Source organism: Microcebus murinus, unplaced genomic scaffold (assembly GCF_040939455.1).
Source record: "Microcebus murinus isolate Inina unplaced genomic scaffold, M.murinus_Inina_mat1.0 scaf006_hap2_Mmur4.0, whole genome shotgun sequence".
Classification (NCBI taxonomy): Eukaryota; Metazoa; Chordata; class Mammalia; order Primates; family Cheirogaleidae; genus Microcebus; species Microcebus murinus.
In genome coordinates, this window is record NW_027438952.1 from 802799 (window position 1) to 829852 (window position 27054).

The 27054-nt window shown below is 64.3% G+C and overlaps 8 pseudogenes; all 8 read right to left on the bottom strand.

Annotated features, from left to right (window-relative positions):
- Positions 1-839: 839 nt before the first annotated feature.
- Positions 840-958, bottom strand: LOC142866575 (uncharacterized; annotated as a pseudogene).
- Positions 959-4515: 3557 nt separating this feature from the next.
- On the bottom strand, positions 4516-4634 carry LOC142866592 (uncharacterized; annotated as a pseudogene).
- A 3577-nt stretch (positions 4635-8211) lies between these two features.
- Positions 8212-8330, bottom strand: LOC142866576 (uncharacterized; annotated as a pseudogene).
- A 3553-nt stretch (positions 8331-11883) lies between these two features.
- Positions 11884-12002, bottom strand: LOC142866593 (uncharacterized; annotated as a pseudogene).
- A 3562-nt stretch (positions 12003-15564) lies between these two features.
- On the bottom strand, positions 15565-15683 carry LOC142866577 (uncharacterized; annotated as a pseudogene).
- A 3562-nt stretch (positions 15684-19245) lies between these two features.
- Positions 19246-19364, bottom strand: LOC142866534 (uncharacterized; annotated as a pseudogene).
- Positions 19365-22905: 3541 nt separating this feature from the next.
- On the bottom strand, positions 22906-23024 carry LOC142866579 (uncharacterized; annotated as a pseudogene).
- A 3545-nt stretch (positions 23025-26569) lies between these two features.
- LOC142866580 (uncharacterized) lies at positions 26570-26688 on the bottom strand (annotated as a pseudogene).
- Between the last annotated feature and the right edge of the window lie 366 nt (positions 26689-27054).

A 27054-nucleotide genomic window follows, 5' to 3' on the forward strand; every position in this document is an offset into this window, starting at 1 on the left:
CACCGGCAAATTGGTAGGAACGGATGGACACCTAAGTGGACAGCGAGGAATCACCTTCATCGGGTGGGTGTCGGGCGGGCGTGGGGAGGGGGTGGGCATACACATCCATTAGGGAGGGGGTGGGTGCGCACCGACTGGGGGATGGGCGCACTTGAAGCTCTGACCCGAGGGGGGAGGCGGGGAAAGAGCAATGCACCCGACCTGAACATTGGTACCCCCACAATACGCTGGGAGAGAATGAGAAATAAATAAGGAGACAGGGGGGAGGGGGGCACGGGCAACACATGTCACCTCAATACTTGTACTCCCATCATCTGCTAGAAAGGAGAGAGAAAAGAAAATGCAATAATAGAGATAAGAGACACTTTCTAAGAACATGAATCCGAAAAGAAAAGTAAAAGGAGGCCTGTCGAGCAGGTCTGGGTGTGACTCCGGATCCCCCAACCTCCAGTGCCACCACCAGAGATTCCTACGTGTAGCCCATAGAACCCCAAAAGCAACGGGACGAGTTCTGGTCACATACTCGCTCAAAGTGACATCCTGGAATCCTTCCGGAACTCCCTCCCCTCTCAGACTCTCCAGGTTTCCTCCAGCGTGTCGTTTCCCACAGACCAGACCTTTGGACTGAGACCGGACAGTCCAGATGGCACGCATGCTGCCCCGCGGCGGCGGTGTCCCGGCTTGGGACAAGAGGAGGCCCCACGGTGCGGGCTGGGGCGGCAGGCACCGCGGCGGGCGCTGAGGGTGGGGGTGATCCGCCGGACCGCCGCCCCGCCGCGCTCCGGGCAAGGGGACAGAGCAACAGGCAAAAAAAAAAAAAAAAAAAAAAAAAAAAAAAAAGCCTAGGGCACCCGGGATTCCCAGGCGGTCTCCCATCCAAGTACTAACCAGGCCCGACGCTGCTTAGCTTCGGAGATCAGACGAGACGGGGCGCGTTCGGGGTGGTGTGGCCCTAGACCGCGGAGGGCGCCCCTGCCCCGCTCAAGAGGCCAGCCTCACTGCGCTTCCCCGCGATAGCGCTGACCCGCGCCGGGCCTGTGCAGTTGGCCGACCCGGTCGGGCGGACTCCGGAGGACTGAGGTGAGGGACGGGGCGGGGTGGGGTGGGGTGGGGGGCTGTCTACACACACACACACACACACACACACACACACACACACACACACACACAGACACGATGCGCCTCCACGGCTGGACCCGCCAAGGTGGAGACCTTCCAGCCCCCCTCCTCTCCTCACCTCGCCTCCTTCACCTACCCGCCCCCACCCCCAGCGCGCCGCCGCTGACTGCGCACGCGCGCTCACCCTTTGACCCCAGCCAGGGGCCGCCCTCCCGCACAACCCCTGTCAGCTGCGCCCCCGCCCTGTGGGTGGGCGGGCTGCCGCCTATTCCCCAGGGCCAGGGCTGGGGCACAGCGCATGGGGGAGGGGAGCGAGTGTAGGGGCGTCTCTCGGGATGTGTCCCATGGCTGGGGTGGGGCGGGGTGGTTTGGGGGGCGCTGAAGAAATCAGTCCCCTCCATCTCCTACCTCTGGAAAACCCCCAAGCCCTTGGAGAACTGCCGGCACCGCTCCCGTGGGGGCCGGGACCCTGCTCCGTGTCCTCCTGTGGCCCAGTCCAAGGGGCCTGGGCCTGGCCCGGGGCTGGATTGGACCCCAACCACCCTCGGGTGTGGACTTGCTAAAAGCCGGCGATTAGATATTGGATTCGAGCTTCCTTGAGGTCATTTCACTAATGAGTGCACCGGAAAGAGTTTCCTAATCCATCTGTGAGGGTGGCAACTGAAAGAGAATTTTAAAGCTGACAGAATAGGCGAGGAAAGGCATAGGAGATTTCCACACCCAGTAAGGCAGACTTTCCCGAAATGGAAGAAAGAAACGAGCAAACAGAGACACCGGTAGCCCGCCCGGATCAGAGTCGGCTCCTTAGAGAAAGCACCCTGACCAGGTTCACCCGTGGGTGGGTGGCGAGCCAGTGGCATTCAGAAGCGCGAGGCCCGCAGTCTGTGCAGAAGACACCTGCACTCGGGTGTGTGTGGCGGCACGATTCCCAAGCAGCTCCAAATGGTAATCCAAAGAGAAGCCAGGGAGTTCCCAAGGCCCCAGGTGTCCTCAGCCCACGACTGGCTGCTGTGGGAATGCGAAGCCCGGCTCCTTGTCTCAGAGCGGGACAACCAGGAGGTGTGACGACGTACACCCCGGGGTTCCCAGGAGGATCAGGCTGAAGCTGGTACTTGGCCTGAAAATGTCCCCTCGCATGGGCACCCCCTTCCGCTTCCGGCTCCTCTGCTCCCGGTGCCCCTCCATCCAGGGGCCAGACTTTAAGAAGTCACCCGCAGGAGAATCCTGGTCCCAAAGGAGCCTTCTGGGGGACCCGTGCTGAGAGAGGTTGTGGGCATGGCCCGCTGGGGCTCTGCCCGGCCCAGGGCTGGGAGATGCCACCTCCCAGCTCCGGGTCCCTGCAGGAAGCGTTGGCAAGCACAGGGCCAGTCCCCCAAAGGCCCAGGTGCAGGGAGCCCAGGCCAAGCAGCCTGTGGAAGAAGCCACATGCCGTGCCACCCCGGGAACACGACTGCAGGTCGCGGCCCCTCCCGCCTCCTCCCCGACATGGCGCAGGGCTCAGAGACACCTGAGACGCTGCTACCAAAGTCCCAAGGGCATCGGTTGCTCCTCCAAAGCACCCGAGCAGACCGCGTTGTCCAGCCAGCCCCTGGGCCTCCCTGGGGTGCCCAGCACAAAAGTGCAGACAACCCCCGGACTCGCAATATCAGTTTGAGGATGTTCCTGCCATTCTAAGGACCCGCAGGCCAGCTGGGCCTTCAGGCAGGACAGAGAGCCCCGGAATCCGACGTGGAGAGCTGCGTGGACGTCCCCATCAGGAGGCGGTCCCCACCTCCGAGGCTCTCCCCTTGCGGGGAGCGGCAGCCCCAGGGCCTCAGGGAAGACACCAGGCTGGGCCCCCGCGGCACAGCGGGGCACGTCCCCGTCCCCGGCAGGCAGGCGACTTAGCGATGCCTGCGCCAGACTGCTGCGGCCGCCCTGCTGCCGGGTTCCTGGAGGGCTTCCTGGAAGCAGCGTCCACACCAAGCCCCTGGAAGGCCCAGGCGACGGAGGAGCCGGTCAGGCAGGGGCCGAGGACGGTGACGGGCGGGGAGGAGCGTGTCAGGCAGGGGCCGAGGACGGTGACAGGCCGGGCGGGAAGGAGCCGGTCAGGCGGGGGCCCAGGACAGTGACAGGCCTGGCCGGGGAGGAGCGAGTCAGGCAGTGGCCCAGGTGGTGGGCCGGGCGGAGAGGAGCCTGTCAGGCAGGGGCAGAGGACGGTGACGGTGACGGTGACGGTGACGGGCCGGGGCGGGAAGGGGCCGGTCAGGCAGGGGCAGGGGCCGAGGACAGTGACGGGCCTGGCGGGGGAGGAGCGCGTCAGGCAGGGGCAGAGGAGACGGGCTGGGTAAGGGGTAGGGTGACAGTTAGGGCACAATTCACAATCGCAAAGATGTGGAAGCGACCCGAGTGCCCATCCATCCAGGAGTGCATTAGTAACATGTGGCGCGTGGACACCACGGAGTGCCATTCGGCTGTGAGGAGCAGCGGTGAGGGGGCGCCTCTCGTGTTCTCCTGGCCAGAGCTGGAACCCGTTCCAGTAGGCCAGGTGTCCCAAGAACGGACACACGAGCACCACGTGCGCGCGCTCACCGGCAAATTGGTAGGAACGGATGGACACCTAAGTGGACAGCGAGGAATCACCTTCATCGGGTGGGTGTCGGGCGGGCGTGGGGAGGGGGTGGGCATACACATCCATTAGGGAGGGGGTGGGTGCGCACCGACTGGGGGATGGGCGCACTTGAAGCTCTGACCCGAGGGGGGAGGCGGGGAAAGAGCAATGCACCCGACCTGAACATTGGTACCCCCACAATACGCTGGGAGAGAATGAGAAATAAATAAGGAGACAGGGGGGAGGGGGGCACGGGCAACACATGTCACCTCAATACTTGTACTCCCATCATCTGCTAGAAAGGAGAGAGAAAAGAAAATGCAATAATAGAGATAAGAGACACTTTCTAAGAACATGAATCCGAAAAGAAAAGTAAAAGGAGGCCTGTCGAGCAGGTCTGGGTGTGACTCCGGATCCCCCAACCTCCAGTGCCACCACCAGAGATTCCTACGTGTAGCCCATAGAACCCCAAAAGCAACGGGACGAGTTCTGGTCACATACTCGCTCAAAGTGACATCCTGGAATCCTTCCGGAACTCCCTCCCCTCTCAGACTCTCCAGGTTTCCTCCAGCGTGTCGTTTCCCACAGACCAGACCTTTGGACTGAGACCGGACAGTCCAGATGGCACGCATGCTGCCCCGCGGCGGCGGTGTCCCGGCTTGGGACAAGAGGAGGCCCCACGGTGCCGGCTGGGGCGGCAGGCACCGCGGCGGGCGCTGAGGGTGGGGGTGATCCGCCGGACCGCCGCCCCGCCGCGCTCCCGGCAAGGGGACAGAGCAACAGGCAAAAAAAAAAAAAAAAAAAAAAGCCTAAGGCACCCGGGATTCCCAGGCGGTCTCCCATCCAAGTACTAACCAGGCCCGACGCTGCTTAGCTTCGGAGATCAGACGAGACGGGGCGCGTTCGGGGTGGTGTGGCCCTAGACCGCGGAGGGCGCCCCTGCCCCGCTCAAGAGGCCAGCCTCACTGCGCTTCCCCGCGATAGCGCTGACCCGCGCCGGGCCTGTGCAGTTGGCCGACCCGGTCGGGCGGACTCCGGAGGACTGAGGTGAGGGACGGGGCGGGGTGGGGTGGGGTGGGGGGCTGTCTACACACACACACACACACACACACACACACACACACACACACAAACACACACACACACAGACACGATGCGCCTCCACGGCTGGACCCGCCAAGGTGGAGACCTTCCAGCCCCCCTCCTCTCCTCACCTCGCCTCCTTCACCTACCCGCCCCCACCCCCAGCGCGCCGCCGCTGACTGCGCACGCGCGCTCACCCTTTGGCCCCAGCCAGGGGCCGCCCTCCCGCACAACCCCTGTCAGCTGCGCCCCCGCCCTGTGGGTGGGCGGGCTGCCGCCTATTCCCCAGGGCCAGGGCTGGGGCACAGCGCATGGGGGAGGGGAGCGAGTGTAGGGGCGTCTCTCGGGATGTGTCCCATGGCTGGGGTGGGGCGGGGTGGTTTGGGGGGCGCTGAAGAAATCAGTCCCCTCCATCTCCTACCTCTGGAAAACCCCCAAGCCCTTGGAGAACTGCCGGCACCGCTCCCGTGGGGGCCGGGACCCTGCTCCGTGTCCTCCTGTGGCCCAGTCCAAGGGGCCTGGGCCTGGCCCGGGGCTGGATTGGACCCCAACCACCCTCGGGTGTGGACTTGCTAAAAGCCGGCGATTAGATATTGGATTCGAGCTTCCTTGAGGTCATTTCACTAATGAGTGCACCGGAAAGAGTTTCCTAATCCATCTGTGAGGGTGGCAACTGAAAGAGAATTTTAAAGCTGACAGAATAGGCGAGGAAAGGCATAGGAGATTTCCACACCCAGTAAGGCAGACTTTCCCGAAATGGAAGAAAGAAACGAGCAAACAGAGACACCGGTAGCCCGCCCGGATCAGAGTCGGCTCCTTAGAGAAAGCACCCTGACCAGGTTCACCCGTGGGTGGGTGGCGAGCCAGTGGCATTCAGAAGCGCGAGGCCCGCAGTCTGTGCAGAAGACACCTGCACTCGGGTGTGTGTGGCGGCGCGATTCCCAAGCAGCTCCAAATGGTAATCCAAAGAGAAGCCAGGGAGTTCCCAAGGCCCCAGGTGTCCTCAGCCCACGACTGGCTGCTGTGGGAATGCGAAGCCCGGCGGCTCCTTGTCTCAGAGCGGGACAACCAGGAGGTGTGACGTACACCCCGGGGTTCCCAGGAGGATCAGGCTGAAGCTGGTACTTGGCCTGAAAATGTCCCCTCGCATGGGCACCCCCTTCCGCTTCCGGCTCCTCTGCTCCCGGTGCCCCTCCATCCAGGGGCCAGACTTTAAGAAGTCACCCGCAGGAGAATCCTGGTCCCAAAGGAGCCTTCTGGGGGACCCGTGCTGAGAGAGGTTGTGGGCATGGCCCGCTGGGGCTCTGCCCGGCCCAGGGCTGGGAGATGCCACCTCCCAGCTCCGGGTCCCTGCAGGAAGCGTTGGCAAGCACAGGGCCAGTCCCCCAAAGGCCCAGGTGCAGGGAGCCCAGGCCAAGCAGCCTGTGGAAGAAGCCACATGCCGTGCCACCCCGGGAACACGACTGCAGGTCGCGGCCCCTCCCGCCTCCTCCCCGACATGGCGCAGGGCTCAGAGACACCTGAGACGCTGCTACCAAAGTCCAAAGGGCATCGGTTGCTCCTCCAAAGCACCCGAGCAGACCGCGTTGTCCAGCCAGACCCTGGGCCTCCCTGGGGTGCCCAGCACAAAAGTGCAGACAACCCCCGGACTCGCAATCTCAGTTTGAGGATGTTCCTGCCATTCTAAGGACCCGCAGGCCAGCTGGGCCTTCAGGCAGGACAGAGAGCCCCGGAATCCGACGTGGAGAGCTGCGTGGACGTCCCCATCAGGAGGCGGTCCCCACCTCCGAGGCTCTCCCCTTGCGGGGAGCGGCAGCCCCAGGGCCTCAGGGAAGACACCAGGCTGGGCCCCCGCGGCACAGCGGGGCACGTCCCCGTCCCCGGCAGGCAGGCGACTTAGCGATGCCTGCGCCAGACTGCTGCGGCCGCCCTGCTGCCGGGTTCCTGGAGGGCTTCCTGGAAGCAGCGTCCACACCAAGCCCCTGGAAGGCCCAGGCGACGGAGGAGCCGGTCAGGCAGGGGCCGAGGACGGTGACGGGCGGGGAGGAGCGTGTCAGGCAGGGGCCGAGGACGGTGACAGGCCGGGCGGGAAGGAGCCGGTCAGGCGGGGGCCCAGGACAGTGACGGGCCTGGCCGGGGAGGAGCGAGTCAGGCAGTGGCCCAGGTGGTGGGCCGGGCGGAGAGGAGCCTGTCAGGCAGGGGCAGAGGACGGTGACGGTGACGGTGACGGTGACGGGCCGGGGCGGGAAGGGGCCGGTCAGGCAGGGGCAGGGGCCGAGGACAGTGACGGGCCTGGCGGGGGAGGAGCGCGTCAGGCAGGGGCAGAGGAGACGGGCTGGGTAAGGGGTAGGGTGACAGTTAGGGCACAATTCACAATCGCAAAGATGTGGAAGCGACCCGAGTGCCCATCCATCCAGGAGTGCATTAGTAACATGTGGCGCGTGGACACCACGGAGTGCCATTCGGCTGTGAGGAGCAGCGGTGAGGGGGCGCCTCTCGTGTTCTCCTGGCCAGAGCTGGAACCCGTTCCAGTAGGCCAGGTGTCCCAAGAACGGACACACGAGCACCACGTGCGCGCGCTCACCGGCAAATTGGTAGGAACGGATGGACACCTAAGTGGACAGCGAGGAATCACCTTCATCGGGTGGGTGTCGGGCGGGCGTGGGGAGGGGGTGGGCATACACATCCATTAGGGAGGGGGTGGGTGCGCACCGACTGGGGGATGGGCGCACTTGAAGCTCTGACCCGAGGGGGGAGGCGGGGAAAGAGCAATGCACCCGACCTGAACATTGGTACCCCCACAATACGCTGGGAGAGAATGAGAAATAAATAAGGAGACAGGGGGGAGGGGGGCACGGGCAACACATGTCACCTCAATACTTGTACTCCCATCATCTGCTAGAAAGGAGAGAGAAAAGAAAATGCAATAATAGAGATAAGAGACACTTTCTAAGAACATGAATCCGAAAAGAAAAGTAAAAGGAGGCCTGTCGAGCAGGTCTGGGTGTGACTCCGGATCCCCCAACCTCCAGTGCCACCACCAGAGATTCCTACGTGTAGCCCATAGAACCCCAAAAGCAACGGGACGAGTTCTGGTCACATACTCGCTCAAAGTGACATCCTGGAATCCTTCCGGAACTCCCTCCCCTCTCAGACTCTCCAGGTTTCCTCCAGCGTGTCGTTTCCCACAGACCAGACCTTTGGACTGAGACCGGACAGTCCAGATGGCACGCATGCTGCCCCGCGGCGGCGGTGTCCCGGCTTGGGACAAGAGGAGGCCCCACGGTGCGGGCTGGGGCGGCAGGCACCGCGGCGGGCGCTGAGGGTGGGGGTGATCCGCCGGACCGCCGCCCCGCCGCGCTCCGGGCAAGGGGACAGAGCAACAGGCAAAAAAAAAAAAAAAAAAAAAAAAAAAAAAAAGCCTAGGGCACCCGGGATTCCCAGGCGGTCTCCCATCCAAGTACTAACCAGGCCCGACGCTGCTTAGCTTCGGAGATCAGACGAGACGGGGCGCGTTCGGGGTGGTGTGGCCCTAGACCGCGGAGGGCGCCCCTGCCCCGCTCAAGAGGCCAGCCTCACTGCGCTTCCCCGCGATAGCGCTGACCCGCGCCGGGCCTGTGCAGTTGGCCGACCCGGTCGGGCGGACTCTGGAGGACTGAGGTGAGGGACGGGGCGGGGTGGGGTGGGGTGGGGGGCTGTCTACACACACACACACACACACACACACACACACACACACACACACAGACACGATGCGCCTCCACGGCTGGACCCGCCAAGGTGGAGACCTTCCAGCCCCCCTCCTCTCCTCACCTCGCCTCCTTCACCTACCCGCCCCCACCCCCAGCGCGCCGCCGCTGACTGCGCACGCGCGCTCACCCTTTGACCCCAGCCAGGGGCCGCCCTCCCGCACAACCCCTGTCAGCTGCGCCCCCGCCCTGTGGGTGGGCGGGCTGCCGCCTATTCCCCAGGGCCAGGGCTGGGGCACAGCGCATGGGGGAGGGGAGCGAGTGTAGGGGCGTCTCTCGGGATGTGTCCCATGGCTGGGGTGGGGCGGGGTGGTTTGGGGGGCGCTGAAGAAATCAGTCCCCTCCATCTCCTACCTCTGGAAAACCCCCAAGCCCTTGGAGAACTGCCGGCACCGCTCCCGTGGGGGCCGGGACCCTGCTCCGTGTCCTCCTGTGGCCCAGTCCAAGGGGCCTGGGCCTGGCCCGGGGCTGGATTGGACCCCAACCACCCTCGGGTGTGGACTTGCTAAAAGCCGGCGATTAGATATTGGATTCGAGCTTCCTTGAGGTCATTTCACTAATGAGTGCACCGGAAAGAGTTTCCTAATCCATCTGTGAGGGTGGCAACTGAAAGAGAATTTTAAAGCTGACAGAATAGGCGAGGAAAGGCATAGGAGATTTCCACACCCAGTAAGGCAGACTTTCCCGAAATGGAAGAAAGAAACGAGCAAACAGAGACACCGGTAGCCCGCCCGGATCAGAGTCGGCTCCTTAGAGAAAGCACCCTGACCAGGTTCACCCGTGGGTGGGTGGCGAGCCAGTGGCATTCAGAAGCGCGAGGCCCGCAGTCTGTGCAGAAGACACCTGCACTCGGGTGTGTGTGGCGGCACGATTCCCAAGCAGCTCCAAATGGTAATCCAAAGAGAAGCCAGGGAGTTCCCAAGGCCCCAGGTGTCCTCAGCCCACGACTGGCTGCTGTGGGAATGCGAAGCCCGGCTCCTTGTCTCAGAGCGGGACAACCAGGAGGTGTGACGACGTACACCCCGGGGTTCCCAGGAGGATCAGGCTGAAGCTGGTACTTGGCCTGAAAATGTCCCCTCGCATGGGCACCCCCTTCCGCTTCCGGCTCCTCTGCTCCCGGTGCCCCTCCATCCAGGGGCCAGACTTTAAGAAGTCACCCGCAGGAGAATCCTGGTCCCAAAGGAGCCTTCTGGGGGACCCGTGCTGAGAGAGGTTGTGGGCATGGCCCGCTGGGGCTCTGCCCGGCCCAGGGCTGGGAGATGCCACCTCCCAGCTCCGGGTCCCTGCAGGAAGCGTTGGCAAGCACAGGGCCAGTCCCCCAAAGGCCCAGGTGCAGGGAGCCCAGGCCAAGCAGCCTGTGGAAGAAGCCACATGCCGTGCCACCCCGGGAACACGACTGCAGGTCGCGGCCCCTCCCGCCTCCTCCCCGACATGGCGCAGGGCTCAGAGACACCTGAGACGCTGCTACCAAAGTCCCAAGGGCATCGGTTGCTCCTCCAAAGCACCCGAGCAGACCGCGTTGTCCAGCCAGCCCCTGGGCCTCCCTGGGGTGCCCAGCACAAAAGTGCAGACAACCCCCGGACTCGCAATATCAGTTTGAGGATGTTCCTGCCATTCTAAGGACCCGCAGGCCAGCTGGGCCTTCAGGCAGGACAGAGAGCCCCGGAATCCGACGTGGAGAGCTGCGTGGACGTCCCCATCAGGAGGCGGTCCCCACCTCCGAGGCTCTCCCCTTGCGGGGAGCGGCAGCCCCAGGGCCTCAGGGAAGACACCAGGCTGGGCCCCCGCGGCACAGCGGGGCACGTCCCCGTCCCCGGCAGGCAGGCGACTTAGCGATGCCTGCGCCAGACTGCTGCGGCCGCCCTGCTGCCGGGTTCCTGGAGGGCTTCCTGGAAGCAGCGTCCACACCAAGCCCCTGGAAGGCCCAGGCGACGGAGGAGCCGGTCAGGCAGGGGCCGAGGACGGTGACGGGCGGGGAGGAGCGTGTCAGGCAGGGGCCGAGGACGGTGACAGGCCGGGCGGGAAGGAGCCGGTCAGGCGGGGGCCCAGGACAGTGACGGGCCTGGCCGGGGAGGAGCGAGTCAGGCAGTGGCCCAGGTGGTGGGCCGGGCGGAGAGGAGCCTGTCAGGCAGGGGCAGAGGACGGTGACGGTGACGGTGACGGTGACGGGCCGGGGCGGGAAGGGGCCGGTCAGGCAGGGGCAGGGGCCGAGGACAGTGACGGGCCTGGCGGGGGAGGAGCGCGTCAGGCAGGGGCAGAGGAGACGGGCTGGGTAAGGGGTAGGGTGACAGTTAGGGCACAATTCACAATCGCAAAGATGTGGAAGCGACCCGAGTGCCCATCCATCCAGGAGTGCATTAGTAACATGTGGCGCGTGGACACCACGGAGTGCCATTCGGCTGTGAGGAGCAGCGGTGAGGGGGCGCCTCTCGTGTTCTCCTGGCCAGAGCTGGAACCCGTTCCAGTAGGCCAGGTGTCCCAAGAACGGACACACGAGCACCACGTGCGCGCGCTCACCGGCAAATTGGTAGGAACGGATGGACACCTAAGTGGACAGCGAGGAATCACCTTCATCGGGTGGGTGTCGGGCGGGCGTGGGGAGGGGGTGGGCATACACATCCATTAGGGAGGGGGTGGGTGCGCACCGACTGGGGGATGGGCGCACTTGAAGCTCTGACCCGAGGGGGGAGGCGGGGAAAGAGCAATGCACCCGACCTGAACATTGGTACCCCCACAATACGCTGGGAGAGAATGAGAAATAAATAAGGAGACAGGGGGGAGGGGGGCACGGGCAACACATGTCACCTCAATACTTGTACTCCCATCATCTGCTAGAAAGGAGAGAGAAAAGAAAATGCAATAATAGAGATAAGAGACACTTTCTAAGAACATGAATCCGAAAAGAAAAGTAAAAGGAGGCCTGTCGAGCAGGTCTGGGTGTGACTCCGGATCCCCCAACCTCCAGTGCCACCACCAGAGATTCCTACGTGTAGCCCATAGAACCCCAAAAGCAACGGGACGAGTTCTGGTCACATACTCGCTCAAAGTGACATCCTGGAATCCTTCCGGAACTCCCTCCCCTCTCAGACTCTCCAGGTTTCCTCCAGCGTGTCGTTTCCCACAGACCAGACCTTTGGACTGAGACCGGACAGTCCAGATGGCACGCATGCTGCCCCGCGGCGGCGGTGTCCCGGCTTGGGACAAGAGGAGGCCCCACGGTGCGGGCTGGGGCGGCAGGCACCGCGGCGGGCGCTGAGGGTGGGGGTGATCCGCCGGACCGCCGCCCCGCCGCGCTCCCGGCAAGGGGACAGAGCAACAGGCAAAAAAAAAAAAAAAAAAAAAAGCCTAAGGCACCCGGGATTCCCAGGCGGTCTCCCATCCAAGTACTAACCAGGCCCGACGCTGCTTAGCTTCGGAGATCAGACGAGACGGGGCGCGTTCGGGGTGGTGTGGCCCTAGACCGCGGAGGGCGCCCCTGCCCCGCTCAAGAGGCCAGCCTCACTGCGCTTCCCCGCGATAGCGCTGACCCGCGCCGGGCCTGTGCAGTTGGCCGACCCGGTCGGGCGGACTCCGGAGGACTGAGGTGAGGGACGGGGCGGGGTGGGGTGGGGTGGGGGGCTGTCTACACACACACACACACACACACACACACACACACACACACAAACACACACACACACAGACACGATGCGCCTCCACGGCTGGACCCGCCAAGGTGGAGACCTTCCAGCCCCCCTCCTCTCCTCACCTCGCCTCCTTCACCTACCCGCCCCCACCCCCAGCGCGCCGCCGCTGACTGCGCACGCGCGCTCACCCTTTGGCCCCAGCCAGGGGCCGCCCTCCCGCACAACCCCTGTCAGCTGCGCCCCCGCCCTGTGGGTGGGCGGGCTGCCGCCTATTCCCCAGGGCCAGGGCTGGGGCACAGCGCATGGGGGAGGGGAGCGAGTGTAGGGGCGTCTCTCGGGATGTGTCCCATGGCTGGGGTGGGGCGGGGTGGTTTGGGGGGCGCTGAAGAAATCAGTCCCCTCCATCTCCTACCTCTGGAAAACCCCCAAGCCCTTGGAGAACTGCCGGCACCGCTCCCGTGGGGGCCGGGACCCTGCTCCGTGTCCTCCTGTGGCCCAGTCCAAGGGGCCTGGGCCTGGCCTGGGGCTGGATTGGACCCCAACCACCCTCGGGTGTGGACTTGCTAAAAGCCGGCGATTAGATATTGGATTCGAGCTTCCTTGAGGTCATTTCACTAATGAGTGCACCGGAAAGAGTTTCCTAATCCATCTGTGAGGGTGGCAACTGAAAGAGAATTTTAAAGCTGACAGAATAGGCGAGGAAAGGCATAGGAGATTTCCACACCCAGTAAGGCAGACTTTCCCGAAATGGAAGAAAGAAACGAGCAAACAGAGACACCGGTAGCCCGCCCGGATCAGAGTCGGCTCCTTAGAGAAAGCACCCTGACCAGGTTCACCCGTGGGTGGGTGGCGAGCCAGTGGCATTCAGAAGCGCGAGGCCCGCAGTCTGTGCAGAAGACACCTGCACTCGGGTGTGTGTGGCGGCGCGATTCCCAAGCAGCTCCAAATGGTAATCCAAAGAGAAGCCAGGGAGTTCCCAAGGCCCCAGGTGTCCTCAGCCCACGACTGGCTGCTGTGGGAATGCGAAGCCCGGCGGCTCCTTGTCTCAGAGCGGGACAACCAGGAGGTGTGACGTACACCCCGGGGTTCCCAGGAGGATCAGGCTGAAGCTGGTACTTGGCCTGAAAATGTCCCCTCGCATGGGCACCCCCTTCCGCTTCCGGCTCCTCTGCTCCCGGTGCCCCTCCATCCAGGGGCCAGACTTTAAGAAGTCACCCGCAGGAGAATCCTGGTCCCAAAGGAGCCTTCTGGGGGACCCGTGCTGAGAGAGGTTGTGGGCATGGCCCGCTGGGGCTCTGCCCGGCCCAGGGCTGGGAGATGCCACCTCCCAGCTCCGGGTCCCTGCAGGAAGCGTTGGCAAGCACAGGGCCAGTCCCCCAAAGGCCCAGGTGCAGGGAGCCCAGGCCAAGCAGCCTGTGGAAGAAGCCACATGCCGTGCCACCCCGGGAACACGACTGCAGGTCGCGGCCCCTCCCGCCTCCTCCCCGACATGGCGCAGGGCTCAGAGACACCTGAGACGCTGCTACCAAAGTCCAAAGGGCATCGGTTGCTCCTCCAAAGCACCCGAGCAGACCGCGTTGTCCAGCCAGACCCTGGGCCTCCCTGGGGTGCCCAGCACAAAAGTGCAGACAACCCCCGGACTCGCAATCTCAGTTTGAGGATGTTCCTGCCATTCTAAGGACCCGCAGGCCAGCTGGGCCTTCAGGCAGGACAGAGAGCCCCGGAATCCGACGTGGAGAGCTGCGTGGACGTCCCCATCAGGAGGCGGTCCCCACCTCCGAGGCTCTCCCCTTGCGGGGAGCGGCAGCCCCAGGGCCTCAGGGAAGACACCAGGCTGGGCCCCCGCGGCACAGCGGGGCACGTCCCTGTCCCCGGCAGGCGACTTAGCGATGCCTGCGCCAGACTGCTGCGGCCGCCCTGCTGCCGGGTTCCTGGAGGGCTTCCTGGAAGCAGCGTCCACACCAAGCCCCTGGAAGGCCCAGGCGACGGAGGAGCCGGTCAGGCAGGGGCCGAGGACGGTGACGGGCGGGGAGGAGCGTGTCAGGCAGGGGCCGAGGACGGTGACAGGCCGGGCGGGAAGGAGCCGGTCAGGCGGGGGCCCAGGACAGTGACGGGCCTGGCCGGGGAGGAGCGAGTCAGGCAGTGGCCCAGGTGGTGGGCCGGGCGGAGAGGAGCCTGTCAGGCAGGGGCAGAGGACGGTGACGGTGACGGTGACGGGCCGGGGCGGGAAGGGGCCGGTCAGGCAGGGGCAGGGGCCGAGGACAGTGACGGGCCTGGCGGGGGAGGAGCGCGTCAGGCAGGGGCAGAGGAGACGGGCTGGGTAAGGGGTAGGGTGACAGTTAGGGCACAATTCACAATCGCAAAGATGTGGAAGCGACCCGAGTGCCCATCCATCCAGGAGTGCATTAGTAACATGTGGCGCGTGGACACCACGGAGTGCCATTCGGCTGTGAGGAGCAGCGGTGAGGGGGCGCCTCTCGTGTTCTCCTGGCCAGAGCTGGAACCCGTTCCAGTAGGCCAGGTGTCCCAAGAACGGACACACGAGCACCACGTGCGCGCGCTCACCGGCAAATTGGTAGGAACGGATGGACACCTAAGTGGACAGCCAGGAATCACCTTCATCGGGTGGGTGTCGGGCGGGCGTGGGGAGGGGGTGGGCATACACATCCATTAGGGAGGGGGTGGGTGCGCACCGACTGGGGGATGGGCGCACTTGAAGCTCTGACCCGAGGGGGGAGGCGGGGAAAGAGCAATGCACCCGACCTGAACATTGGTACCCCCACAATACGCTGGGAGAGAATGAGAAATAAATAAGGAGACAGGGGGGAGGGGGGCACGGGCAACACATGTCACCTCAATACTTGTACTCCCATCATCTGCTAGAAAGGAGAGAGAAAAGGAAATGCAATAATAGAGATAAGAGACACTTTCTAAGAACATGAATCCGAAAAGAAAAGTAAAAGGAGGCCTGTCGAGCAGGTCTGGGTGTGACTCCGGATCCCCCAACCTCCAGTGCCACCACCAGAGATTCCTACGTGTAGCCCATAGAACCCCAAAAGCAACGGGACGAGTTCTGGTCACATACTCGCTCAAAGTGACATCCTGGAATCCTTCCGGAACTCCCTCCCCTCTCAGACTCTCCAGGTTTCCTCCAGCGTGTCGTTTCCCACAGACCAGACCTTTGGACTGAGACCGGACAGTCCAGATGGCACGCATGCTGCCCCGTGGCGGCGGTGTCCCGGCTTGGGACAAGAGGAGGCCCCACGGTGCGGGCTGGGGCGGCAGGCACCGCGGCGGGCGCTGAGGGTGGGGGTGATCCGCCGGACGGCCGCCCCGCCGCGCTCCCGGCAAGGGGACAGAGCAACAGGCAAAAAAAAAAAAAAAAAAAAAAAAAAAAAGCCTAGGGCACCCGGGATTCCCAGGCGGTCTCCCATCCAAGTACTAACCAGGCCCGACGCTGCTTAGCTTCGGAGATCAGACGAGACGGGGCGCGTTCGGGGTGGTGTGGCCCTAGACCGCGGAGGGCGCCCCTGCCCCGCTCAAGAGGCCAGCCTCACTGCGCTTCCCCGCGATAGCGCTGACCCGCGCCGGGCCTGTGCAGTTGGCCGGCCCGGTCGGGCGGACTCCGGAGGACTGAGGTGAGGGACGGGGCGGGGTGGGGTGGGGTGGGGGGCTGTCTACACACACACACACACACACACACACACACACACACACACACACACACAGACACACAGACACGATGCGCCTCCACGGCTGGACCCGCCAAGGTGGAGACCTTCCAGCCCCCCTCCTCTCCTCACCTCGCCTCCTTCACCTACCCGCCCCCACCCCCAGCGCGCCGCCGCTGACTGCGCACGCGCGCTCACCCTTTGACCCCAGCCAGGGGCCGCCCTCCCGCACAACCCCTGTCAGCTGCGCCCCCGCCCTGTGGGTGGGCTGCCGCCTATTCCCCAGGGCCAGGGCTGGGGCACAGCGCATGGGGGAGGGGAGCGAGTGTAGGGGCGTCTCTCGGGATGTGTCCCATGGCTGGGGTGGGGCGGGGTGGTTTGGGGGGCGCTGAAGAAATCAGTCCCCTCCATCTCCTACCTCTGGAAAACCCCCAAGCCCTTGGAGAACTGCCGGCACCGCTCCCGTGGGGGCCGGGACCCTGCTCCGTGTCCTCCTGTGGCCCAGTCCAAGGGGCCTGGGCCTGGCCCGGGGCTGGATTGGACCCCAACCACCCTCGGGTGTGGACTTGCTAAAAGCCGGCGATTAGATATTGGATTCGAGCTTCCTTGAGGTCATTTCACTAATGAGTGCACCGGAAAGAGTTTCCTAATCCATCTGTGAGGGTGGCAACTGAAAGAGAATTTTAAAGCTGACAGAATAGGCGAGGAAAGGCATAGGAGATTTCCACACCCAGTAAGGCAGACTTTCCCGAAATGGAAGAAAGAAACGAGCAAACAGAGACACCGGTAGCCCGCCCGGATCAGAGTCGGCTCCTTAGAGAAAGCACCCTGACCAGGTTCACCCGTGGGTGGGTGGCGAGCCAGTGGCATTCAGAAGCGCGAGGCCCGCAGTCTGTGCAGAAGACACCTGCACTCGGGTGTGTGTGGCGGCGCGATTCCCAAGCAGCTCCAAATGGTAATCCAAAGAGAAGCCAGGGAGTTCCCAAGGCCCCAGGTGTCCTCAGCCCACGACTGGCTGCTGTGGGAATGCGAAGCCCGGCGGCTCCTTGTCTCAGAGCGGGACAACCAGGAGGTGTGACGTACACCCCGGGGTTCCCAGGAGGATCAGGCTGAAGCTGGTACTTGGCCTGAAAATGTCCCCTCGCATGGGCACCCCCTTCCGCTTCCGGCTCCTCTGCTCCCGGTGCCCCTCCATCCAGGGGCCAGACTTTAAGAAGTCACCCGCAGGAGAATCCTGGTCCCAAAGGAGCCTTCTGGGGGACCCGTGCTGAGAGAGGTTGTGGGCATGGCCCGCTGGGGCTCTGCCCGGCCCAGGGCTGGGAGATGCCACCTCCCAGCTCCGGGTCCCTGCAGGAAGCGTTGGCAAGCACAGGGCCAGTCCCCCAAAGGCCCAGGTGCAGGGAGCCCAGGCCAAGCAGCCTGTGGAAGAAGCCACATGCCGTGCCACCCCGGGAACACGACTGCAGGTCGCGGCCCCTCCCGCCTCCTCCCCGACATGGCGCAGGGCTCAGAGACACCTGAGACGCTGCTACCAAAGTCCCAAGGGCATCGGTTGCTCCTCCAAAGCACCCGAGCAGACCGCGTTGTCCAGCCAGCCCCTGGGCCTCCCTGGGGTGCCCAGCACAAAAGTGCAGACAACCCCCGGACTCGCAATCTCAGTTTGAGGATGTTCCTGCCATTCTAAGGACCCGCAGGCCAGCTGGGCCTTCAGGCAGGACAGAGAGCCCCGGAATCCGACGTGGAGAGCTGCGTGGACGTCCCCATCAGGAGGCGGTCCCCACCTCCGAGGCTCTCCCCTTGCGGGGAGCGGCAGCCCCAGGGCCTCAGGGAAGACACCAGGCTGGGCCCCCGCGGCACAGCGGGGCACGTCCCCGTCCCCGGCAGGCGACTTAGCGATGCCTGCGCCAGACTGCTGCGGCCGCCCTGCTGCCGGGTTCCTGGAGGGCTTCCTGGAAGCAGCGTCCACACCAAGCCCCTGGAAGGCCCAGGCGACGGAGGAGCCGGTCAGGCAGGGGCCGAGGACGGTGACGGGCGGGGAGGAGCGTGTCAGGCAGGGGCCGAGGACGGTGACAGGCCGGGCGGGAAGGAGCCGGTCAGGCGGGGGCCCAGGACAGTGACGGGCCTGGCCGGGGAGGAGCGAGTCAGGCAGTGGCCCAGGTGGTGGGCCGGGCGGAGAGGAGCCTGTCAGGCAGGGGCAGAGGACGGTGACGGTGACGGTGACGGTGACGGGCCGGGGCGGGAAGGGGCCGGTCAGGCAGGGGCAGGGGCCGAGGACAGTGACGGGCCTGGCGGGGGAGGAGCGCGTCAGGCAGGGGCAGAGGAGACGGGCTGGGTAAGGGGTAGGGTGACAGTTAGGGCACAATTCACAATCGCAAAGATGTGGAAGCGACCCGAGTGCCCATCCATCCAGGAGTGCATTAGTAACATGTGGCGCGTGGACACCACGGAGTGCCATTCGGCTGTGAGGAGCAGCGGTGAGGGGGCGCCTCTCGTGTTCTCCTGGCCAGAGCTGGAACCCGTTCCAGTAGGCCAGGTGTCCCAAGAACGGACACACGAGCACCACGTGCGCGCGCTCACCGGCAAATTGGTAGGAACGGATGGACACCTAAGTGGACAGCCAGGAATCACCTTCATCGGGTGGGTGTCGGGCGGGCGTGGGGACGGGGTGGGCATACACATCCATTAGGGAGGGGGTGGGTGCGCACCGACTGGGGGATGGGCGCACTTGAAGCTCTGACCCGAGGGGGGAGGCGGGGAAAGAGCAATGCACCCGACCTGAACATTGGTACCCCCACAATACGCTGGGAGAGAATGAGAAATAAATAAGGAGACAGGGGGGAGGGGGGCACGGGCAACACATGTCACCTCAATACTTGTACTCCCATCATCTGCTAGAAAGGAGAGAGAAAAGGAAATGCAATAATAGAGATAAGAGACACTTTCTAAGAACATGAATCCAAAAAGAAAAGTAAAAGGAGGCCTGTCGAGCAGGTCTGGGTGTGACTCCGGATCCCCCAACCTCCAGTGCCACCACCAGAGATTCCTACGTGTAGCCCATAGAACCCCAAAAGCAACGGGACGAGTTCTGGTCACATACTCGCTCAAAGTGACATCCTGGAATCCTTCCGGAACTCCCTCCCCTCTCAGACTCTCCAGGTTTCCTCCAGCGTGTCGTTTCCCACAGACCAGACCTTTGGACTGAGACCGGACAGTCCAGATGGCACGCATGCTGCCCCGTGGCGGCGGTGTCCCGGCTTGGGACAAGAGGAGGCCCCACGGTGCGGGCTGGGGCGGCAGGCACCGCGGCGGGCGCTGAGGGTGGGGGTGATCCGCCGGACCGCCGCCCCGCCGCGCTCCCGGCAAGGGGACAGAGCAACAGGCAAAAAAAAAAAAAAAAAAAAAAAAAAAGCCTAGGGCACCCGGGATTCCCAGGCGGTCTCCCATCCAAGTACTAACCAGGCCCGACGCTGCTTAGCTTCGGAGATCAGACGAGATGGGGCGCGTTCGGGGTGGTGTGGCCCTAGACCGCGGAGGGCGCCCCTGCCCCGCTCAAGAGGCCAGCCTCACTGCGCTTCCCCGCGATAGCGCTGACCCGCGCCGGGCCTGTGCAGTTGGCCGGCCCGGTCGGGCGGACTCCGGAGGACTGAGGTGAGGGACGGGGCGGGGTGGGGTGGGGGGCTGTCTACACACACACACACACACACACACACACACACAGACACACAGACACGATGCGCCTCCACGGCTGGACCCGCCAAGGTGGAGACCTTCCAGCCCCCCTCCTCTCCTCACCTCGCCTCCTTCACCTACCCGCCCCCACCCCCAGCGCGCCGCCGCTGACTGCGCACGCGCGCTCACCCTTTGACCCCAGCCAGGGGCCGCCCTCCCGCACAACCCCTGTCAGCTGCGCCCCCGCCCTGTGGGTGGGCTGCCGCCTATTCCCCAGGGCCAGGGCTGGGGCACAGCGCATGGGGGAGGGGAGCGAGTGTAGGGGCGTCTCTCGGGATGTGTCCCATGGCTGGGGTGGGGCGGGGTGGTTTGGGGGGCGCTGAAGAAATCAGTCCCCTCCATCTCCTACCTCTGGAAAACCCCCAAGCCCTTGGAGAACTGCCGGCACCGCTCCCGTGGGGGCCGGGACCCTGCTCCGTGTCCTCCTGTGGCCCAGTCCAAGGGGCCTGGGCCTGGCCCGGGGCTGGATTGGACCCCAACCACCCTCAGGTGTGGACTTGCTAAAAGCCGGCGATTAGATATTGGATTCGAGCTTCCTTGAGGTCATTTCACTAATGAGTGCACCGGAAAGAGTTTCCTAATCCATCTGTGAGGGTGGCAACTGAAAGAGAATTTTAAAGCTGACAGAATAGGCGAGGAAAGGCATAGGAGATTTCCACACCCAGTAAGGCAGACTTTCCCGAAATGGAAGAAAGAAACGAGCAAACAGAGACACCGGTAGCCCGCCCGGATCAGAGTCGGCTCCTTAGAGAAAGCACCCTGACCAGGTTCACCCGTGGGTGGGTGGCGAGCCAGTGGCATTCAGAAGCTCGAGGCCCGCAGTCTGTGCAGAAGACACCTGCACTCGGGTGTGTGTGGCGGCGCGATTCCCAAGCAGCTCCAAATGGTAATCCAAAGAGAAGCCAGGGAGTTCCCAAGGCCCCAGGTGTCCTCAGCCCACGACTGGCTGCTGTGGGAATGCGAAGCCCGGCGGCTCCTTGTCTCAGAGCGGGACAACCAGGAGGTGTGACGTACACCCCGGGGTTCCCAGGAGGATCAGGCTGAAGCTGGTACTTGGCCTGAAAATGTCCCCTCGCATGGGCACCCCCTTCCGCTTCCGGCTCCTCTGCTCCCGGTGCCCCTCCATCCAGGGGCCAGACTTTAAGAAGTCACCCGCAGGAGAATCCTGGTCCCAAAGGAGCCTTCTGGGGGACCCGTGCTGAGAGAGGTTGTGGGCATGGCCCGCTGGGGCTCTGCCCGGCCCAGGGCTGGGAGATGCCACCTCCCAGCTCCGGGTCCCTGCAGGAAGCGTTGGCAAGCACAGGGCCAGTCCCCCAAAGGCCCAGGTGCAGGGAGCCCAGGCCAAGCAGCCTGTGGAAGAAGCCACATGCCGTGCCACCCCGGGAACACGACTGCAGGTCGCGGCCCCTCCCGCCTCCTCCCCGACATGGCGCAGGGCTCAGAGACACCTGAGACGCTGCTACCAAAGTCCAAAGGGCATCGGTTGCTCCTCCAAAGCACCCGAGCAGACCGCGTTGTCCAGCCAGACCCTGGGCCTCCCTGGGGTGCCCAGCACAAAAGTGCAGACAACCCCCGGACTCGCAATCTCAGTTTGAGGATGTTCCTGCCATTCTAAGGACCCGCAGGCCAGCTGGGCCTTCAGGCAGGACAGAGAGCCCCGGAATCCGACGTGGAGAGCTGCGTGGACGTCCCCATCAGGAGGCGGTCCCCACCTCCGAGGCTCTCCCCTTGCGGGGAGCGGCAGCCCCAGGGCCTCAGGGAAGACACCAGGCTGGGCCCCCGCGGCACAGCGGGGCACGTCCCCGTCCCCGGCAGGCGACTTAGCGATGCCTGCGCCAGACTGCTGCGGCCGCCCTGCTGCCGGGTTCCTGGAGGGCTTCCTGGAAGCAGCGTCCACACCAAGCCCCTGGAAGGCCCAGGCGACGGAGGAGCCGGTCAGGCAGGGGCCGAGGACGGTGACGGGCGGGGAGGAGCGTGTCAGGCAGGGGCCGAGGACGGTGACAGGCCGGGCGGGAAGGAGCCGGTCAGGCGGGGGCCCAGGACAGTGACGGGCCTGGCCGGGGAGGAGCGAGTCAGGCAGTGGCCCAGGTGGTGGGCCGGGCGGAGAGGAGCCTGTCAGGCAGGGGCAGAGGACGGTGACGGTGACGGTGACGGTGACGGGCCGGGGCGGGAAGGGGCCGGTCAGGCAGGGGCAGGGGCCGAGGACAGTGACGGGCCTGGCGGGGGAGGAGCGCGTCAGGCAGGGGCAGAGGAGACGGGCTGGGTAAGGGGTAGGGTGACAGTTAGGGCACAATTCACAATCGCAAAGATGTGGAAGCGACCCGAGTGCCCATCCATCCAGGAGTGCATTAGTAACATGTGGCGCGTGGACACCACGGAGTGCCATTCGGCTGTGAGGAGCAGCGGTGAGGGGGCGCCTCTCGTGTTCTCCTGGCCAGAGCTGGAACCCGTTCCAGTAGGCCAGGTGTCCCAAGAACGGACACACGAGCACCACGTGCGCGCGCTCACCGGCAAATTGGTAGGAACGGATGGACACCTAAGTGGACAGCCAGGAATCACCTTCATCGGGTGGGTGTCGGGCGGGCGTGGGGAGGGGGTGGGCATACACATCCATTAGGGAGGGGGTGGGTGCGCACCTACTGGGGGATGGGCGCACTTGAAGCTCTGACCCGAGGGGGGAGGCGGGGAAAGAGCAATGCACCCGACCTGAACATTGGTACCCCCACAATACGCTGGGAGAGAATGAGAAATAAATAAGGAGACAGGGGGGAGGGGGGCACGGGCAACACATGTCACCTCAATACTTGTACTCCCATCATCTGCTAGAAAGGAGAGAGAAAAGGAAATGCAATAATAGAGATAAGAGACACTTTCTAAGAACATGAATCCGAAAAGAAAAGTAAAAGGAGGCCTGTCGAGCAGGTCTGGGTGTGACTCCGGATCCCCCAACCTCCAGTGCCACCACCAGAGATTCCTACGTGTAGCCCATAGAACCCCAAAAGCAACGGGACGAGTTCTGGTCACATACTCGCTCAAAGTGACATCCTGGAATCCTTCCGGAACTCCCTCCCCTCTCAGACTCTCCAGGTTTCCTCCAGCGTGTCGTTTCCCACAGACCAGACCTTTGGACTGAGACCGGACAGTCCAGATGGCACGCATGCTGCCCCGTGGCGGCGGTGTCCCGGCTTGGGACAAGAGGAGGCCCCACGGTGCGGGCTGGGGCGGCAGGCACCGCGGCGGGCGCTGAGGGTGGGGGTGATCCGCCGGACCGCCGCCCCGCCGCGCTCCCGGCAAGGGGACAGAGCAACAGGCAAAAAAAAAAAAAAAAAAAAAAAAAAAGCCTAGGGCACCCGGGATTCCCAGGCGGTCTCCCATCCAAGTACTAACCAGGCCCGACGCTGCTTAGCTTCGGAGATCAGACGAGACGGGGCGCGTTCGGGGTGGTGTGGCCCTAGACCGCGGAGGGCGCCCCTGCCCCGCTCAAGAGGCCAGCCTCACTGCGCTTCCCCGCGATAGCGCTGACCCGCGCCGGGCCTGTGCAGTTGGCCGACCCGGTCGGGCGGACTCCGGAGGACTGAGGTGAGGGACGGGGCGGGGTGGGGTGGGGTGGGGGGCTGTCTACACACACACACACACACACACACACACACACACAGACACACAGACACGATGCGCCTCCACGGCTGGACCCGCCAAGGTGGAGACCTTCCAGCCCCCCTCCTCTCCTCACCTCGCCTCCTTCACCTACCCGCCCCCACCCCCAGCGCGCCGCCGCTGACTGCGCACGCGCGCTCACCCTTTGACCCCAGCCAGGGGCCGCCCTCCCGCACAACCCCTGTCAGCTGCGCCCCCGCCCTGTGGGTGGGCTGCCGCCTATTCCCCAGGGCCAGGGCTGGGGCACAGCGCATGGGGGAGGGGAGCGAGTGTAGGGGCGTCTCTCGGGATGTGTCCCATGGCTGGGGTGGGGCGGGGTGGTTTGGGGGGCGCTGAAGAAATCAGTCCCCTCCATCTCCTACCTCTGGAAAACCCCCAAGCCCTTGGAGAACTGCCGGCACCGCTCCCGTGGGGGCCGGGACCCTGCTCCGTGTCCTCCTGTGGCCCAGTCCAAGGGGCCTGGGCCTGGCCCGGGGCTGGATTGGACCCCAACCACCCTCAGGTGTGGACTTGCTAAAAGCCGGCGATTAGATATTGGATTCGAGCTTCCTTGAGGTCATTTCACTAATGAGTGCACCGGAAAGAGTTTCCTAATCCATCTGTGAGGGTGGCAACTGAAAGAGAATTTTAAAGCTGACAGAATAGGCGAGGAAAGGCATAGGAGATTTCCACACCCAGTAAGGCAGACTTTCCCGAAATGGAAGAAAGAAACGAGCAAACAGAGACACCGGTAGCCCGCCCGGATCAGAGTCGGCTCCTTAGAGAAAGCACCCTGACCAGGTTCACCCGTGGGTGGGTGGCGAGCCAGTGGCATTCAGAAGCTCGAGGCCCGCAGTCTGTGCAGAAGACACCTGCACTCGGGTGTGTGTGGCGGCGCGATTCCCAAGCAGCTCCAAATGGTAATCCAAAGAGAAGCCAGGGAGTTCCCAAGGCCCCAGGTGTCCTCAGCCCACGACTGGCTGCTGTGGGAATGCGAAGCCCGGCGGCTCCTTGTCTCAGAGCGGGACAACCAGGAGGTGTGACGTACACCCCGGGGTTCCCAGGAGGATCAGGCTGAAGCTGGTACTTGGCCTGAAAATGTCCCCTCGCATGGGCACCCCCTTCCGCTTCCGGCTCCTCTGCTCCCGGTGCCCCTCCATCCAGGGGCCAGACTTTAAGAAGTCACCCGCAGGAGAATCCTGGTCCCAAAGGAGCCTTCTGGGGGACCCGTGCTGAGAGAGGTTGTGGGCATGGCCCGCTGGGGCTCTGCCCGGCCCAGGGCTGGGAGATGCCACCTCCCAGCTCCGGGTCCCTGCAGGAAGCGTTGGCAAGCACAGGGCCAGTCCCCCAAAGGCCCAGGTGCAGGGAGCCCAGGCCAAGCAGCCTGTGGAAGAAGCCACATGCCGTGCCACCCCGGGAACACGACTGCAGGTCGCGGCCCCTCCCGCCTCCTCCCCGACATGGCGCAGGGCTCAGAGACACCTGAGACGCTGCTACCAAAGTCCAAAGGGCATCGGTTGCTCCTCCAAAGCACCCGAGCAGACCGCGTTGTCCAGCCAGACCCTGGGCCTCCCTGGGGTGCCCAGCACAAAAGTGCAGACAACCCCCGGACTCGCAATCTCAGTTTGAGGATGTTCCTGCCATTCTAAGGACCCGCAGGCCAGCTGGGCCTTCAGGCAGGACAGAGAGCCCCGGAATCCGACGTGGAGAGCTGCGTGGACGTCCCCATCAGGAGGCGGTCCCCACCTCCGAGGCTCTCCCCTTGCGGGGAGCGGCAGCCCCAGGGCCTCAGGGAAGACACCAGGCTGGGCCCCCGCGGCACAGCGGGGCACGTCCCCGTCCCCGGCAGGCGACTTAGCGATGCCTGCGCCAGACTGCTGCGGCCGCCCTGCTGCCGGGTTCCTGGAGGGCTTCCTGGAAGCAGCGTCCACACCAAGCCCCTGGAAGGCCCAGGCGACGGAGGAGCCGGTCAGGCAGGGGCCGAGGACGGTGACGGGCGGGGAGGAGCGTGTCAGGCAGGGGCCGAGGACGGTGACAGGCCGGGCGGGAAGGAGCCGGTCAGGCGGGGGCCCAGGACAGTGACGGGCCTGGCCGGGGAGGAGCGAGTCAGGCAGTGGCCCAGGTGGTGGGCCGGGCGGAGAGGAGCCTGTCAGGCAGGGGCAGAGGACGGTGACGGTGACGGTGACGGTGACGGGCCGGGGCGGGAAGGGGCCGGTCAGGCAGGGGCAGGGGCCGAGGACAGTGACGGGCCTGGCGGGGGAGGAGCGCGTCAGGCAGGGGCAGAGGAGACGGGCTGGGTAAGGGGTAGGGTGACAGTTAGGGCACAATTCACAATCGCAAAGATGTGGAAGCGACCCGAGTGCCCATCCATCCAGGAGTGCATTAGTAACATGTGGCGCGTGGACACCACGGAGTGCCATTCGGCTGTGAGGAGCAGCGGTGAGGGGGCGCCTCTCGTGTTCTCCTGGCCAGAGCTGGAACCCGTTCCAGTAGGCCAGGTGTCCCAAGAACGGACACACGAGCACCACGTGCGCGCGCTCACCGGCAAATTGGTAGGAACGGATGGACACCTAAGTGGACAGCGAGGAATCACCTTCATCGGGTGGGTGTCGGGCGGGCGTGGGGAGGGGGTGGGCATACACATCCATTAGGGAGGGGGTGGGTGCGCACCGACTGGGGGATGGGCGCACTTGAAGCTCTGACCCGAGGGGGGAGGCGGGGAAAGAGCAATGCACCCGACCTGAACATTGGTACCCCCACAATACGCTGGGAGAGAATGAGAAATAAATAAGGAGACAGGGGGGAGGGGGGCACGGGCAACACATGTCACCTCAATACTTGTACTCCCATCATCTGCTAGAAAGGAGAGAGAAAAGAAAATGCAATAATAGAGATAAGAGACACTTTCTAAGAACATGAATCCGAAAAGAAAAGTAAAAGGAGGCCTGTCGAGCAGGTCTGGGTGTGACTCCGGATCCCCCAACCTCCAGTGCCACCACCAGAGATTCCTACGTGTAGCCCATAGAACCCCAAAAGCAACGGGACGAGTTCTGGTCACATACTCGCTCAAAGTGACATCCTGGAATCCTTCCGGAACTCCCTCCCCTCTCAGACTCTCCAGGTTTCCTCCAGCGTGTCGTTTCCCACAGACCAGACCTTTGGACTGAGACCGGACAGTCCAGATGGCACGCATGCTGCCCCGCGGCGGCGGTGTCCCGGCTTGGGACAAGAGGAGGCCCCACGGTGCGGGCTGGGGCGGCAGGCACCGCGGCGGGCGCTGAGGGTGGGGGTGATCCGCCGGACCGCCGCCCCGCCGCGCTCCCGGCAAGGGGACAGAGCAACAGGCAAAAAAAAAAAAAAAAAAAAAAAAGCCTAGGGCACCCGGGATTCCCAGGCGGTCTCCCATCCAAGTACTAACCAGGCCCGACGCTGCTTAGCTTCGGAGATCAGACGAGACGGGGCGCGTTCGGGGTGGTGTGGCCCTAGACCGCGGAGGGCGCCCCTGCCCCGCTCAAGAGGCCAGCCTCACTGCGCTTCCCCGCGATAGCGCTGACCCGCGCCGGGCCTGTGCAGTTGGCCGACCCGGTCGGGCGGACTCCGGAGGACTGAGGTGAGGGACGGGGCGGGGTGGGGTGGGGTGGGGGGCTGTCTACACAAACACACACACACACACACACACACACACACACACACACAGACACGATGCGCCTCCACGGCTGGACCCGCCAAGGTGGAGACCTTCCAGCCCCCCTCCTCTCCTCACCTCGCCTCCTTCACCTACCCGCCCCCACCCCCAGCGCGCCGCCGCTGACTGCGCACGCGCGCTCACCCTTTGACCCCAGCCAGGGGCCGCC